A 12,501-nucleotide genomic window follows, 5' to 3' on the forward strand; every position below is an offset into this window, starting at 1 on the left:
CAGTTCTCATGGGTCCTTGCACATCTGTGTGCTTAGAACCGTGGAACTTGGCCCAACTGCCCAGGAACAAGCCCAAGTAGCCCACTGGATGGGGAGACAGGATCCAGCCTCTCTTCTCGTCCAGTGAACACACATTCTAGGGCTAGACACGTGAGTGAAACCATCCTGGACCTTCCAGGCTCCCAGTAACTTGCCAGGTGACCACAGATACACCAGCTAGCCCAGCCCAGGTCAACAGGACTGCCCTGCTGGCCTGCAGACTTTTGTACAGTATTATTCTCTGCAATAAAGAAGTAGCTATTTCAGGAGTTCCCCTTGTGGCTCAGCAGGTTAAGAACCTGACACACAGTGTCCATGAGGAGGCGGGTTCGATCCCTGGGATCGCTCAGTGGGTTAAGGAGCTGGCATCACCTCACACCGCAGCACAGGTTGCAGATGCAGCTTGGATCCAGTGTTGCCATGGCTGTGGTGTAGGCAGCTGCAGCTCCAATTTGACCCCTGGCCCGGGAACTTCCATATGTCACAGCTACAGCCATAAAAAGAGAAAAAAAAGAAGAAGAAGAAGAAGTAGCTAATTCATACAACAAGGGTGATGCTCAGACAACGAGAAACACAGGGGACTGTGGGAACAGTCAGAGACAGCCTTTAGAGCCTGCTTTGTGGCTGTGCCTGGCAGCTCTGCAAGGATCCTAATTAACCTGCTACTGCAGGGGGGCCCTGCACGGCCCCAGGCGGATGCCCTGTTGCAGCAGCTCCTCTGACCCACCCCAAGGGCTTCATTCATTGCAAGTCCCTAGGGAGCAGTGGGAATCAGACACTCCTGGCTTTAAATCCCGCCCTGCCTCTCAACAGCTGGGACAAGTGGCTTAACCTCTCGGACCTCTGTTTCCTCACCTGATAATGGAATAAAGCCATCAAGCACATTAAAGAGTACCTGTCACAGAGCACACGCTGTTTTTAAGTTTACAATTATTGCCTATAAACAAAAGAGAGAGAAATGCTTTCTGCGAGGCACGGAGTAGGAGGCAGCAGCAGTATGGGAAGGCATTTTAGGTGGAATATAGATGTGGCATTCAATCACACCAAACTATAACAAGAGGAAGTGGCTTCCCTTTCAGTTCTTTTTTTCTTTTTTTTTTTTTTTTTTTAGGGGCACACCCGTGGATTAAGGAAATTCCCAGACTAGGGGTCGAATCGAAACTGCAGCCTATGCCACAGCCACAGCAACGTGGGATCTGAGCCAAATCTGCGACCTAGGACCCCATAGCGCACAGCAACGCCAGATCCTTAACCCACTGAGCGAGGCCAGGGATCGAACCCTCATCCTCATGGATGCTAGTCAGATTTGTTTCCGCTGCACCACAGTGGGAACTACCCCAGTTCAGTTCTTTGATAGAATCCTTGTGATTCTATCAGAGAAAGTCTGAGCTTGGTGTTTATACCTTTTGAACATCACTCTAATATTTGCTAAATTCCCTTGGGGAACAAAGAGGGGAGATGTTTCAAATTCAGATACTTGGCAGCCAACAGTACCTCACTAGAATTTTGTAATATTTTTTGGCCACACCCACCACATGTGGAAGTTCCCAGGCCAGAGAACAAGCCCACACCACAGCAGGAACCCAAGCCACTGCAGTGACAATGCCAGATCCTTAACCCATTGCACCATAAGAGACCTTTCTAAAATTATATTCATTTTTACAGTTTCAAATTCTTTATGAAGATATTGTTTTTCCATTCATATAGTAATAATGTTTCCTTTAAAATAAATATGTTGAAATTTTAAAAAATGATTAAAAACATTTTTTAAAGGAGTTCCCGTTGTGGTGCAGCAGAAACAAATCTGACTGGTATCCATGAGGACGCAGGCTCGATCCCTGGCCTCGCTCAATGGGTTAAGGATCCAGTGTTGCTGTGGCTGTGGCGTAGGCCAGCGGCTATAGCTCTGATTAGACCCCTAGCCTGGAAACATCCATATGCCATGGGTGTAGCCCTAAAAAAGACAAAAGACTATATATATGTAGCATTTTTTTTTAAAGGACAGAGTGCAGAAATTCCCTGGGGGCCTAGCAGTTAAGGATCCAGCATTGTCAGTGCTGGGGGATGAGTTCAATCCCTGGCCCAGGAACTTCCACATGCCTCAGGTGTGTGGTCAGAAATAAACTAAAATGAAGGACAGAGTGCACACAGGAAATATTGTGAAGAGTAGACTATTAGGAATGATAGGAATAAGGAAAACAACAGGGATAGAATTTGGAACTCAACCTGGTTCAAATGCCAGCTTAGCCACGTGACACGCTCCATGACTATATTAGTCAGCTTTTGCTACGTAAGGCTGCAATAATAAGCAAACCCAAAATTCCAGGGGCTTAAGACAGGCAAAGTTTCGTTTTTGTTTTTCATCTTTTAGCCGTTTCTTGGGCTGCTCCCTTGGCATATGGAAGTTCCCAGGCTAGGGGTCTAATCGGGGCTGTAGCCACCAGCCTACGCCAGAGCCACAGCAACGCCAGATCTGAGCCTCTTCTGCAACCTACACCACAGCTCACGGCAACACCAGATCCTTAACCCACTGAGCAAGGCCAGGGATCGAACCCGCCACCTCATGGTTCCTAGTCAGATTCGTTAACCACTGAGCCTCGACGGGAACTCCCAAAGTTCTTGCTCATGCTACATACATGTCATTGCAATTGTTGTATCTCTGTGGCTTTGCTGAATTGTGTCTTTTATATGCTGGGATATATAAGCCGAGGAAACAGTCCCTGCTTGGTCTTATAGGAGAGGCAAAAAGAGCAATGGCCAAACCATGCAATGGCTTTTAAACCATCTGCTCAGATGTACAGTGGGTTAAGAATCCAACTTCGGAGATGCAGATTCGATCCCCAGCCCAGCACAGTGGATCTGGCCTTGTTGCTGCTGCAGCGTACGTCACAGCTGAGGCTCAGAACTTCCATATGCTACAGGTGGGGCCATAAAAAAAATTTTTTTAAAGAATAGGAGTTCCCACTGTGGCTCAGTGGAAATGAACCCCACTAGTATCCATGAAGATGTGGGTGCAATCCTTGGCTCAGTGGGTTAAGAATCCGGCATTGCCATGAGCTGTGATGGAGGTCGCAGGTGCGGCTTGAATCGGGTGTGGCTGTGGTATAGGCTGACAGCTACAGCTCCAATACGACCCCTAGCCTGGGAACTTCCATATGCCACAGATATGGCCCTAAAAAGCCAAAAAAAAAAAAAAAAAAAAAAAAAAAGAGAGAGAGAGAGAAGAAAGAGCACGCATTTTGCAATTAGAATTACGGCTCTGTTACCCATTTGCTCCATGACCTTGAGGAAGTTAAATAACTGAGCCTCAGATTATCCTTAAAACAAGGACAATACACTAAGCCATAGGTTACCATGGAAATTAAATAAGATAATTCTTACATATGGCTTATTACTGTGCCTGGCCCAAATAAATGCTCAATACATAGAAACTCTTCTTAATACAGGTACACATCCCAAAGTGTAGACATGGAAGGATTTCAGATCAACATCTGGCATCCAGAATAGGGACGTCCTTGCTTACATACCAGGTTTAGAAGTCTGCGTTTCATTTTTGTTTCCCATTCTGTGATAGGGAACAGTGTCCCGCTCCCTGGAAATCCTTCAAAATACCCTGACCTTGCCTCCCTCTTCAAAGGATTTTTAATTCTTTTTAAAAGACCAGAAGGAAGGAAAAGTAACAAAGGTCATTTCTGAAAGTGACAAATGGAGGTGGCCAACCCCACAGCAACCTCAAGTTTCCCCAGCCTTCTGTTCACAGGGCATTTTGCAAAAGGCTGCCATCCGTAAACAAGGAGACCCTCAGAAAACAGACCCCTGGGCAAAGGGTCCCCATTTACTCTTCTTTGGATGTGGATCCTCTGTCTTTTTCTTTTTCTTTTCTTTTTTTTTTTTTTTTTTTTTTGTCTTTTTGCCTTTGCTAAGGCTGCTCCCACGGCATATGGAGGTTCCCAGGCTAGGGGTCTAATCAGAGCTGTAGCCACCAGCCTATGCCAGAGCCACAGCAACTCGGGATCTGAGCCGCGTCTGCGACCTACACCACAGCTCACGGCAATGCCGGATCCTTCACCCACTGAGCAAGGCCAGGGATCGAACCTGCAACCTCATGGTTCCTAGTCGGATTCGTTAACCACTGAACCACGAGGGCAACTCCTGGATCCTCTGTCTTATGTGCAGTGGACATTTTTAGCAACAAAGCTTATTCCGTCACCCACTGCTTGGAAAAGAGATGAATAATTAAACAGGCTCTTCTCTCCAGATCCCAAGTGGAAGTGTCTGGCTAACAGCAGGAAAAGGTTGGAGAAAATCTTCCTGTGGCTCATGACAGGTTGGTGCTTCTCTGAGTCTGTTCGAGCTTTCAAATTTTACCCATGACAACACGAGTTACGACGCCAAGTTCATCACGGAAGTGCCCCGGATTTCAGTCTTCTCATCTTTCAAGTGGGAATAATGAGTTGCTTGGAAATACATTGGGAGGCGTCAAGACTGAATTCAACACCAGGGAGTCTCTCCTTCCAGAAAGTAGAATGACATGGGACTCAGGATTTGATGAAAATACACCGGAACAAACACAAACCCAAATAACTCGGGTGAGACAAAGACTATTGCTCACCAACCGGTTCTGCAAGGATTTAGTCCTTTGCCACTGTGGTCACTGACCAAGAGAGCACCTTGGAGAAACTGGGGATGAGAAACAGAATGAGGCAGCCTGACCCTTGGACAACAGGCCCCTTTGATAGTTAGATGCTTATCTCAGGAAGAATTTTAATGAACCCAGAATTTTGTATCTGCTCATACAGAGAAAAGCACTAAAATCACTAACTTGACATATCTGTTCCTTGTGACTACAGTAATCTAATGTCAAGATGTATACTTGACTGCATGCAGTCCTGATCCAAAAATCATATATTAAGGAGTTCCCGTCGTGGCTGAGTGGTTAGTGAACCCAAATAGCATCCATGAGGATGCGGGTTCGATCCCTGGCCTCACTCAGTGGGTGAAGGATCCGGCGTTGCCATGAGCTGTGATGTAGGTCACAGGTGCAGCTCGGATTCAGTGGCGCTGTGACTCCAGCCATAGGCCGGAGGCTACGGTTCCGATGGGACCCCTAGCCTGGGAACCTCCATATGCCTTGGGAGCAGCCCTGGAAAAGGCAAAAAGACAAAAAAAAAAAAAAAAAAAAAAGTTGCTCTTCAAGGCCCTATGACATGATTAATCAAGTTGCAGTCTGATGGAGACTATATGACACCATTCATAAGAGACACAAACACACACACACATAAACTCTACCAAATACCCTGTATGGATACAAATCTGAACAGAGGAAAGGTTCTAAATGGAGTCACCAATGGGGACCTCTGGGAGAGGAAGAATAGACGTAGACTGGATGTCAAAAAAGCAAAATAGATAATCACTATGGAGAACAGTATGGTGGGTCCTCAGAAAACTGAATAGAGAACTAGCACATGATCCAGCAAGCCCACTCCTGGGCACATATCCGGACAAAACCACAATTCAAAAAGATACATGTGCCCCTATGTCCATAGAAGCGCTATTCACAATAGCCAAGACATGGAAAAAACTTAAATATCCATCAAGAGATGAATGGATTAAGAAGATGTGGTACATACACACAATGGAATACTACTTAGCTATTAAAAAGAATGACATAATGTCATTTGCAACAACATGGATGCAACTAGAGATTCTCAGACTAAGTGAAGTAAGTCAGAAAGAGAAAGACAAATACCATACAATATCACCTATATCTGGAATCTAAAATATGGCTGGAATGAATCTATTTACAAAACAGAAACAGACTCACAGACATAGAGTACAGACTTATAGTTTCCAAGGGGGATGGGGAAGGGAGTGGGATGGACGGGGAGTTTGGGCTTAATAGATGCAAACTCTTACATTTAGAATGGATAAGCAATGAGGTCCTCCTGCACAGCACAGGGAACTGTATCTAATCTCCTAGGACAGACCGTGATGGAAGATAATATAAGAAAGGGAAATTATACATATGTATGACTGGGTCACTTTGCTGTAGAGCAGAAATGGGCCACAAACACTACAAATCAACTATACTCCAATAAATACATAAAAATAAAGTCAAAAAAGCCAAAAGGGTCTTTCATACTTTATCTATACTTAATGCAAGGTAACGCGACTATACTCATGCATTTCTTATGAATTCAATTTGTTCCTTTAACACAGCAGGACAATCTCACTGCATCATCCGGGGAGAGGTCACAAATTCTAGTCCAGAATCAAGAGAAGAGATGTGCTTCTGGGGATAACTACGGCCAGAATTATTACCACATGACACAAGCTTCTGTCTCTGCAGATGCTTTCTCATTACTCTGAGAAACAGGAAGCCAAGGCACACCTGGCTTTTTGCTATTCTACCAGCCTAAGACCTACAGGCTTAATCCCTTCCCAGGGGCGACAATTAACATTTTTATCGCAAGCACTTCACCATCTACAGTCTTAACAACTGCCCCTCTTATCTCCTTATACTTAGGTGTGAAAAAAGAGAGGAGATGCTTGAAGGATGGAGGATGGGTGGAAAGGACAGAATTCCAGAGGAATCCACAGAGCCTGGGGGCGACCTGACCAGGTGGGGGTTCTGGCCCCTGGAAGAGGGATGGAGAGTGACTACCAAGTCAAGATTCTTAGCAGGACATCCAGAGCCTTTCTACCTTTCCAGAATCATCACTCAGCTCCATCTAGCCCGAGGGGGTGAGGCGGTGCCAATCGAAAGGGGTAAGACCTCTAACAATGGAAGGGAGTCGGGGACCAACCCAGAGGCATGGACGGAGACACCATGACCAGCCAAGAATGATTCATCCTGATTCTTGCATGAAGAGACCTCTGAGGCTGTTGTCAGAAGATACATCCTATCTCCACTCAAGGGACTAAAGGGTGGAAAAACAGAGGAGAAAGCTCTACCTTAGGTTTCCCGTGTAATCACAGCACCCCCAAAATAGGTTTGTTTTGTTTGGTTGGATTTTGGTTTTGTTTTTTGCTTTTTAGGGTCACACCTTCGGCCTATAGACGTTCCCAGGCTAGGGGTCCAGTCGGAGCCACAGCTGCCGGCCTACACCCCAGCCACAGCCATGCGGGATCCAAGCCACATCTGCAATCTACACCACAGCTCACGGCAATGCTGTATCCTTAACCCACTGAACGAGGCCAGGGATCGAACCCGCGTCCTCATGGTTCCTAGTCAGATTCGTTTCCGCTGTGCCACAAAGGGAACTCCCCCAAAATAGATTTCTGCTTTAAGACGCCTCTACATTTTTCTCTTTCCCAGCACTTATCACAATGAATAACCATTTCTTTTTTTCCTTGTTTCCTAACAAGGAAATTTAAGTTACATGAAAGGCAAGGACTTTTGTCTTCGTCATCACTCTAGTCCCAGGATCTGGCATACAGTAGGCGCTCAACAAGTTGTGGTGGTTGTTTAATCTCAAAGGGGGGAATACTTCCAGAAGTATAAGAAGGAGCTTGAAACACAGCACCTGAGAGTGAGATGGATCTCAGGGCAGAATGAATGGGTAAGAAAGAGACCTGGAAGTGACCGTTTTGGAGAGGACTTGGGTTCCTAAAGCGAAGGGCATACACTCATTAGGATTTCAGGAGGATTCTTCCCTGTGGCTCTGCGGGTTGTTTGCAAGTTTCGAGATGCCAGGCCAGTGGCTCCACAAAGGAGCAAAGGAGACCCTTATTACAAAGGTTCAAAGCCTGACCTCCGTGTAGCTGAGATGTTATTCCCTATCCATTACCGAGTGACCAGACTGATACAAAAATAAGAGCAGTCACTTCCTCTTTTATGTTTAAAAAAAAAAAAAAAAAGTGAGGAAGAAAAAACATACTGAACTCTGAACTTCCTCTATTCTAACCACAACTTACTACTGGCTACATAACTAAGAATTAGGTGCCTTACTGGCAATTTTGCGACAGAGTTTCTCTCCAAAACTCTGCCTAGAACCAGGGGCACCAGAGCCCCTCCAGGGATCCTGATGGAAAGGAGACCACAGGAACCAAGGCTGCCAAGAAGCTGCTCGGCTCCGCTGTGTGGCTGTCACAGGGCAGACACCCGCTGTGCCAAAATGAAACTCAGCCCAACTGGCGGACGATTCAGAGGCACAGACCCACAGTCACTGCAAACCAGCGACAAGGGAACACATAAAAATCATTAGGAAAACAAACACACAAACAAAAACCCCCACATCCAGATACCTCTGGAGGGAGCTTGAGTGCTGGGTGCAGCACCCTGAGGCTGGGCCCCGGCTCTGCCACTTAGCAGCTCTGTGAGGTTGGGGAAGTGGCTCAACCTCTCTGGGCATCCGTTTTCTCCTATGTTAGTAAGAAAAAAAAAAGGCTTTTGTTGCTGGTACCATCAAGCCAACTCCAAGGGGACCCAAGCTGCCCACAGATGACAATTTTTATTTCTTTATTTATTTGTATCTGAAAGCACTGGAGATGCAACAGAAGAAGGCAGACTCTGGCGTGGGGAGCTGAAAGTGGAAAGAAGGTAAAAGCTGTTTGACAGCTTGTATCCCCCGGAAAACAGGCCCCAGCCAGCACCAAGTGGTAGCTAAAAGTCCAATACAAAACTTGAAGTCGTTCTGGCTTACAGAGCCAGAGGACAGAGTGGGGTCAACCACAGCTCCAGAAAGTGAGGAGCCCCAACTTCTGCGTACAGGCAGACCTCAAAAATACTGTGCGTTTGAGCCCAGACCACCGCAATAAGGCAAATATTGCAATACAGTGAGTCACAGTTTTTGGATTCCCAGGGCATATTAAAGTTATACTCTGCTGTCGTGTGTTAAGTATGTCAGGGGACTATGTCTAAAACAACAATGTCTATGCCTTAATTTTATTTTTTTTTTAATTTTTTTATTTTTTTGTCTTTTTGCCATTTCTTGGGCCGCTCCCGAGGCATGTGGAGGTTCCCAGGCTAGGGGTCCAATCGGAGCTGTAACCACCAGCCTACACCACAGCCACAGCAACGCGGGATCCAAGCTGCATCTGCAACCTACACCACAGCTCACGGCAACACCGGATCCTTCACCCACGGAGCAAGGCCAGGGATCGAACCCGCAACCTCGTGGTTCTTAGTCGGATTCGTTAACCACTGCGCCACGACGGGACCTCCTATGCCTTAATTTTAAAATACTTGATTGCAAAACAAAAAAAATGATACAAATGAACGTATCTACCAAACAGGAAGAGACGCACAGATCTCAAAATCAAATTTACAGTTACCAAAGGGCAAAGGGAGGGGAAGGGAGAAATGAAACGTTTGAGATTAAAATATAAAAACTACTATATATAAAACCCATAATGCCATGATGGAAAATAAATGTACATATAAGTGTGACTAGGTCACTTTGGTGTACAGCAAAAATTGGCACAATGCTATAAATCGACTACATTTTAATTTTTAAAAAAAGAAAAGAAAAAAAATCCATAACCAACAAGGACCTACGGTAGAATACAGGGAACTCTATTCAACACTGTAAAAACCTATATAGGAAAAGAATCTGAAAAGGAATATATATATAACTGATTCACTTTGCTGTACACCTGAAACTAACACAACATTGGAAATCAACTATACCCCAAAGAAATTTAATTTCAAAAAATGAAATACTTGATTCTTAGAAACTATCAACACAATATAATAGTAACATCTAACATTGCTTAACACAGGAGTTCCCATTGTGGCTCAGCGGTTAACGAACCCAACTAGGAACCATGAGGTTGCAGGTTCAATCCCTGACCTTGCTCAGTGGGTCAAGGATCCAGGGTTGCTGTGAGCTGTGGTGTAGGTCACAGACATGGCTTGGATCCCATTTGGCTGTGGCTCTGACGCAGACTGGCAGCTACAGCTCCGATTGGACCCCAAGCCTGGGAACTTCCATATGCTGCAGGTACGGCCCTGAAAAGCAAAAAAAAAAAAAAAAAAAAAAAAAAAAAAAAAAAAAACTTAACACAGACCATCATGACAAATAGAGTAATAATAAAAAACATTTGAAATATTGTGAGAGCTATCAAAACATAACACAGAGACACAACGTGAGTAAATACTGTTGAAATAATGGTGCCCACAGACTGGCTCAGTGCAGGGTTGCTTCGAACCTTGAATTTGCTAAAAAAACAAAAAACAAATAAACAAAAAAACACAGTATCTGTGAAGTGCAATAAAATGATGTATGCCCGTAGGAACGCTCCACGTGTCTGTCTGGCTGATTCTTGAACCATACATGCAGCCTCAGAGAATAATCCAAGATAAAACGAAAAACAGAACTGACCTTTGAACTGGTGTCCAGGAGACAATCTACTGTCCAATCAAGTCAAGAGCTGACTAAAATGAAAATAGCAACATTCCTCCGAAAAAATACAACTGAATCCAGAGTCTCCACAACGCAACACTTGCCATGTCCAGGATACAATCCGAAATTACTCGACATACGAAAAACCAGGAAAATATGACCCAATAGTGAGAGAAGATATAATCAACCAAGGAGAAAAGGGAAGAACAATTCCTACCAGGTTGGAGCAATAATCTGAAATTGTCTGCGATACCATGCATTCGGCTGCAAGTAAGAGAAAGCCCATCCTGAGATGATTTAGGCAGTAAAAGAATTCATTATCTAATGAGACCAAATTCAGTGGCATCCTGAAGGACACAGTTCCACGCTTCCACTCTCCCAGTCGGTTTTGTCCCTCATGGTCAAAAGCAGCTGCCACAGTTCCAAGTTCCGACATGAGACATTTGTAAATAAATCCTTTGTCCTGAGTCTCCTTCCATGGTGATTTGCACACTATCCTAGGAGGATATGCCGCATGGAGCTCACCACATCCTTCTTGGAACCAAGAGAGGATGTACAGAGGACAGCTGGTGAATGGCAGAGCCAATATCTAGGCGAATTCTGAGCCTTTCTTGACCCTCTTAAGCTTCTGATTAAACCCATCCTTGCACCATCTACCTCCAGCTTGCTAAGTGTTCTACTTTTTTGTTTGTTTGTTGTCTTTTTTTGCCATTTCTTGAGCCGCTCCCACGGCATATGGAGGTTCCCAGGCTAGGGGTTGAATTGGAGCTGTAGCTGCTGGCCTGCACCACAGCCACAGCAACTCAGGATCCGGGCCACGTCTGCAACTCAAGATCCGAACCACGTCTGCAACCCACGCCACAGCTCCCAGCAACTCCACTGAGCAAGACCAGGGATAGAACCCTCAACCTCTTGGTTCCTAGTTGGATTCATTAACTACTGCTCCACGACGGGAACTCCAGCTGAGTGTTCTACTATTGACAACTAAAGCATCCTCTCTGAAACAACCACCAGAATTAGAAAACGAGTCCCATTTGCTCTCAACAGAAGACAAGCCTGAAAAGCACAATGAACATTAAAAGTATTAAATTCCAGCAGCCACAGAGCCCTGAGCCTAAGGTTGCTGCATTCTTTTTATTTAACTATGAAAAACTTAAGTATCTCAAACTCAACACAGCCAACGCAGAAGTCACTATCTGGACTTACTTGGAGGTGACTCCGAGCTTTCTCTTCTTGAATTTTCCATTGCTCTTTATCATGTCCCTATGCATGCAGCACTCAAATAAGAACTCTCTACTTTTTGTTTGTTTGTCGTTTTGTTTTGCTTTTTAGGGCCACACCTGCAGCATATGGACGTTCCCAGACTCAGGGATAAATTGGAGCTACAGCTGCCAGCCTACACCACCACCACAGCAACACGGGATCCCAGTCGCATCTGTGACCTACTCCACAGCTCACAGCAATTCCAGTTCCTTCACCCACTGAGCAAGGCCAGGGATCAAACCCACACTCTCGTGGATACTATTTGGGTTCATGACCACTGAGCCACAATGGGAACCCCAAGAACTCCCTACTTTTTTTGTTTGATGTGCCAGGCAAAGTGCTGCTCTACCCCCACACAAACATTCTTCCATCTGATCATCTCAAATCTTTGTAGAAGTTGCTGTCCCTGTCATTTACCCCTTTTGAAAAAAAAGAGGAGGCCAAGGACAAGAACTGTGCCTGGGGCTGCAGAATCTGAATCCAGATCTGTCTCATTGTCTTTTTTTTTTCCTACAACCCGAAGCCAGTAGAGTCCATCAAGCAAGACTTCCTTCTTCAACTGGCCTTAAATGTATTTTATTTCCCACCCGCTTCCCTTTTCCTCCTTTCCACCTGTGCCCTCCCCTCTCATCTGCCAGAAGGATGTCCTCCTTGGTCCTTCCTTGCTTCACGGCTCTCTCATCGGCACTTAATGCTGTCAACCTCACCAGGTTGAGAAGAGTCCTGGACAGTGTTCTCTCTCTGCTTCCTAAGTTTGCCTGTCTTCTCTCGGCCCCTCCAAATTTTCTCTTCTCCAAGCTTAACCCTCCAGTCCCTCAACCTCTGCCTCTTAACAAGTGTCCCTTCTCTCTCT

General features: G+C 45.3%; 1 protein-coding gene across 17 annotated transcripts in view; it reads right to left on the minus strand.

Annotated features, from left to right (window-relative positions):
- PRKCB (protein kinase C beta) overlaps nt 1–12,501 on the minus strand; it is a 386,628-nt gene that overhangs the window by 348,163 nt on the left and 25,964 nt on the right. The gene's annotated exons all lie outside the window — the stretch shown is intronic.

Source organism: Sus scrofa, chromosome 3, assembly GCF_054392235.1.
Source record: "Sus scrofa isolate SSC_HxYL_T2T_F1_AM1 chromosome 3, Sscrofa_HxYL_maternal_Yorkshire_Landrace_v2.0, whole genome shotgun sequence".
NCBI lineage: Eukaryota > Metazoa > Chordata > Mammalia > Artiodactyla > Suidae > Sus > Sus scrofa.